This window comes from Drosophila mojavensis, unplaced genomic scaffold, assembly GCF_018153725.1.
Source record: "Drosophila mojavensis isolate 15081-1352.22 unplaced genomic scaffold, ASM1815372v1 contig_80, whole genome shotgun sequence".
Taxonomy (NCBI): Eukaryota; Metazoa; Arthropoda; class Insecta; order Diptera; family Drosophilidae; genus Drosophila; species Drosophila mojavensis.
In genome coordinates, this window is record NW_025318906.1 from 13247867 (window position 1) to 13253866 (window position 6000).

Here is a 6000-nt window from a genome sequence, read left to right on the forward strand (position 1 = left end):
TAGCTTAGATATATATAGATAAATATATATATATATTTATGAATCAAAAATTTATGAAATAATCAAAATTTCAAAACAAATATTCCTACATCAAGAGAAAACAATATATATGTATTAATGAAAACGCATTGCATTTGATTTGCATATTCCCAACAATAGATTTAAGACTAGTTCTTAACGTTAATTTAAATCTATGTGTAGATTCGATAAAAGGCATTATATTATATTTTATGCTTAGACAGACTCCTAGATCCAGATGTACAGGCTGTGGAGTCTCGTTTCAACTTCCGAATAAACAAAACTCAAGTTAAGACAAATTAAATTACATTTAAATTATGAAAAACAAAAATAAAAATAATAATAATTAACACAATTTAAGCTCTTAAGTTTTCACTGTAAATTTCTTATCATATATACATATACATACATAGAGAGATATATGTAAGAAACAAATCAATCCAATTAATTATGATTAAGCCAAATACATAAATGTATATGTAGAGTACATGTATTTGCGTGTGTGCAGTTATTTCTATGTTCCATATAGAGATCGAGTAAAATCAACCTGAAAACTAGAAGTTTTATGTGAAAAATGTTTAAAAATAAATAAATATGCGATATGTATTTTTTATAAGTCGTTTTTTCGTACAGAGTCCTAAGAACTAAGCAAAATTTTTACAAGCCAACATATAGGATTAACTGACAAATTTATTTATATAAATAAATTTACAAACACACACAACACAATTGTGTAAAATAAACCACAAAATATATTTGAAAAAAAAAAGATTTCTTTTAATTATTTACGATTTTACAGCATGAAATGGAACTGATGTGTGACCTATGGACAGATAAGAGGTAATACTATGTATGTATGTAATACTATTATACAATCGATCAGCATTTGTGACTCTCTTAATGGGGTAAAATTTAAATGAATATCAAGTAACAACTGTCTCGAGACAAATATATTATAGATTAGAATAACAAAATATAATTCCTAACGTATTTCTTACCTTTCAAAGATCACAACTGATCTATATACATACAACTGATCTATATACATATATATATGAGTATGCTTCCTGTAGAGCAAATGGTATTGGGAAAGCAGAGAATACCTAATCAGTTTGTACCTATCACATTATATATTGTGTAGAATACAACCCCTTCAACATACAATTGATAAGACAGATAGAGGTAGAGTGGAGCATACATACACATAACGTATATGAACATATAGATAAGGCAATGTTCGAACGGAAAAACGTACAAAACTTGATCAGTTAGTTAGTTTAGGCAAAAAATGTGTGCGATGCTTGAACAGGAAAGAGCAATACTTGATCGCTCATCAGTTTCACATCTGTATATGTTCGACACTCCCTTTTAAGAAATATGATCGATAAGACAACCAGAATTATGCTTATAAATCCAAATACATACAAACCGTCTTATGAAAGCTCCAAAATAAACAGAGAACGAATGAAGAAATAAACAAACAACAACAAAAATACCAAATGCAGCATGAAGCAAACGTATTTCAAGTGGCGATGTTTACAGAAGGCGAGGAACGTAGTGAGCAGTGAAGGCGGGGGGTGGGGTGAGTGAGGGAGGTAGAGAGCCGAACATCAGTGGAAGTCATTGACTGTGGCTACCGTGTGATGGTGTTGGAGGAAAAGCCCCATTATCTTATCAGCGGGCTTGACTCGAAAGTAGGCCGCCATGTCGCCGGCACACACTCAACGTGCATATGTATGTGTGTTTGTGTGTGTGTGTGTGTAAATCGATTGGGGCACGAGCAAATGGATTACAGCGCGTGCATCAAACTGGGGCAACGCTGGTAGCTAAGAATTGATATGCTCAACATTGAGTGCAGGTGCGCCGCCTTAGCCAGCTCAAATCGATTATCGATTTGGAATCGATTAACACATGCATATCGTAGTCGCTCAACTGTTAAATGAAGCAAATATCGATACTAAAGGAAAATGCTCGGAATTCTTTAATTAAAGTCTTGCAGTTGCTCGCCAGATGCTCATAAATTTCAAGCAAATTACTTTTCAATTGCCTCTCGAAAGTATCAATAAAACATTTTTGATCAAGCAGAACGCCAAAGAGAATACAGAGAATATATATGTATATACAAATTCTCGGAGAGTATGAAAGTCTGATGTCATGGATAAGGCTTTCTTGGATTGCGGAAAGGCCCAAAAACGAACGACAGATGCGTTTCTATCTCGGCCAAACAAGCGATAAAAAAAAACACACACATTAAAATCCAAAAAACTGCAAAAATTATCAGAATTGAGGATGTTCAGTTCAGGTAGAGGCAACGGCTGTCGAAGGACTCGACGCAGAGGAAGCTGAAAAAAAATGGCTGTTGAATAATCAAATAACCTTTTGCTACCTGTCCGAGCTGTGCGCAGCTGCAGCTGCTGCTCAGGTGTGTCTGTGTAGCTGTGTGTGTGTAGCCCGGCACGGGCATTGGGATTGGGATTGTGCCCGGGATGTTTAGCCAATGGATTAACATAAAAGAACGACCAGGCGAACGAAGCGAACAAAGCGTAAGATGCAAAGCAAAGCCAAGTCGAGAACACGGCTCAAATGCTACCTGGACAGACGCATACAAACAAGGCAGCTGCTGTTGCTGCAGCTCGTGTATACAAACTATTCATGTGTGAATGTGTGCGTGTGTGTGTGTGTGTTTGCTGTCGGATACATACGAAACACACACTCATACATATAAATGTAGCGAGCGTAGCCGTTAACGGAAAAATGAAAGCAAATCTTTGTAACGAACTTGGCCGCCTGCAGAAAACCAGTATTTTTGGAACTGCTTGACAGCGAGGTGTGTATCTGTTGCCTGCCTTGCTGTACTCCATTTATGCTCTCGCTCGCTCGCTCGCCTTCTCGCTCTTCTTTTCTGTTCTTGAGTGAAGTTTACAGCGCTGAGCTTTGAGTGCATTTTGTGTGTGTGTGCGTGTGTATGTGTGTTTTGTGTGTTTCTCTTTTGGGCTGCTCATTCGCCAGCTGCCGCGCCAACTTCATTTACCTCGTTTCGTTCTTTCCCCTAGCTGAATTCATGCACACACAAACACACACACACTCTCTCCCTCTCTCTCTTGTTTGCTCTTGAGCAGCCCGAAGCTGAGCATGTCACGCACGATGCCATTGTATTGATATTGATGGGCACGTCTTGGCGTTTTACTACCTGTTGATGAGGATGCTGCTGTCGCTGTCGCTGCCGCTGCCGCCGTTGTTACCCATCTTAGTTGTCGCTCTGCTGCTGCTGCAATTTTGCTCTCTTGCACATTTCTGCTCTTGATTAATAACAGGCAACTGGCTGACCATTAAGGAATGTCGTATGTAGGTACTCGTAGCGCTCCCGGCAACAGCTCCAAGTCGAGGCAAAGTGCTCATTAACACTCTGCGACTATTCATCACAATTTCAATTACCAAGCCAAGCAGATGCCGAGAGGAACAAAGATCAGCCATTGTAGAAAATATATAAATATATAAATACATACATACATACGTATATATAGATTCTTTGCTTTCATATGCATTGAGCAGTGATCAAGAATCCTCCAGCTGTGCTGCCCCACTCCAACACCCACAAACCTTTTAATACGACACTAATAACTCTATGAAGCTCTGAGACGTGGCTGTTGTATTAAGTTGGCTATTAGCTGGTCAACATGCCAACAGGTACACAGATAAGACAGCTACCTGTGTTGCTGCTGGCCAGCCCGACGACTAGAATCAATAATACAGATCGCTCATAAAGGGAAATTTTTGTGGCGACGATTGCTGACCAATCGACCGATCGACAGACAGACAGACAGATAGACCATCGAGGCCTAGAGAAATGCTGTTTGGCGGGACGTGCTGGCTGCAGATTCTTGCCCATCAACTGATTTGCCATGCCTAGCACGTACACACGCACACACATACATACATATATACATATACATGTGTGTGATATGCAGCAATCGCTACTGTAAGCTCTACTTGGCATATCGCAGTCTTAGCCGCAGCCGCGCCGCATTGCACCGTGAGGCCAAATTGGCTTTTGAAACGTCAAAATTGATGCAGCTCTTAGGCCGAATATGGTTTGAGCATTAAGCAAAAGACATTTATGCATATTTGGACGAAGCACATATTAATTGAAATAGCCAAAGTGGGAAATACTTAACTTTAATAAAGCAACATTCCACTGAACAGAGCTCATTTTATAGAGTGTAATGATTTTAAATATTTTTTAAAGATAAATATACAATTATTTATAATTTTTGTTTGTTTGCAGTACTTGATCTTGCTGTTTATATGGAGTACCTTAATGTGTAACAATCAGATCAGTTTCACATCAAAGTCTGTTTATATCTTACAAGCTTTGAATATATAGCGATCGCTCTGTTTCGATATAGCTCCCTTTATAAAGCAGTCTAATAAACATAAAGTAAGTAGTGTATAAATATAAATAATCATATAATATAAATACCAAATATAAATTTTAACCAATCAAAAAATTTGTTTATTATAATCAAAGCAATTTAGGAATTTTAAGTGTATAAAAAAATGTGTATATATAGAATTTCCCTAAATAAATTTTGGACTAAACATTGAATGGAGACAATCGAATAAGTCTAAAATATATAATTTCCCATACTTACATCTGTATATCTCTATATTTATATATGTTTATTAATATTTCTTTATTCCGAAATATCTTTAACGATATCTCTATCTAGTCTCTACATCTATATACTTATATCATAATCCCTTTATGTACATATGTACATATATCTATATCTACAAATTTATTTCCCCAAATCAATATCTATATGTATATTTCCGTATGATCATATCTCTATTTCTCTATTCCCATATTTCCAAAAGTCTAACAAAACTTCGCTCTACGATCTTTAACTCTCACGTGCGCATGACACGCAACACAGGTGGCAAAAATATTATGCAAGCCTCTTAAAGCCACAGCCAAACAAACTGGAAAGGCGTTCCACATACAGCTAAAATGTTTTTGTTTTTTTTTTTTATATTTTTTAAAATTAACTATAAAAAATTGGCAATAATTTGAAATGTTTACAGAGTTATGATTACTTTTAAGGGCATTTGAAAGCAATGTTTACCATGCGAAATATGTTTTGTTGTTGTTGTTGTTATTGTTGTTGCTTTTGTTTAGTCTGTTTTGTGAGCGTCGTTTGTCAGCGCAAGCATTAGTTTCCACTGAGAGCCCCAGGCTGAAGGCGAAAACGTGGCAAAACTAGTTTAAGTCCATATTTTCTGCTTAAATTGCAATGTTTCCAAGTGATTCAGTTTCAGCTGCAAATGTTGCCACAGCCAAACAGCCAAGCAGGTGATAGGTAACGGGAGGGGCGAGGGCCGCAAGGTAGACGGAAGGTGGCTAGCACTTTGGACTTGAGACTGAGCGAGATGTGGTTGCCTGCCTGCCTGGGCTCATTTGCATTCGTCGAGTGTGAATTTGCTCACCTTTTTTCTGTTTTGCTGCATCGACTTACAAAGAATTTGGAATTCGAGGAAATTGCTTTCGGCTGCTTTAGCTGCTCGCACCCGCGAACCCTCAGTCAGTTGGTCAATAATTTGCAGAATGTTGAATAATATTTACAAAGGTAATATGTTTTCTGCAGATATAGCGGAATTAGTTGACTAAGCTGGGTACTAGATTTGGGTAGATATACTCTATTAAACTGGATAATTGCTTACTTGGAAAATGTTGTATGAGAAGTAAGAACAAGTTTTTATATATATGTATATCTTTTATGATTTTTGTGTTAAGACTGTATAATGTTTATGTGGTAATATCATTTGTATCAGGCAAAATAAGGCGTGGTCATGCACAACAAAATTATAAATAATATATTTATTATATTCTTAATAATGAAATCATCAGCTTAGAAAATTAAAATATTTAAAAAAAATCTTTTTCATTAAAAAATAAAGAAAAACATTATAAGATAATGACAA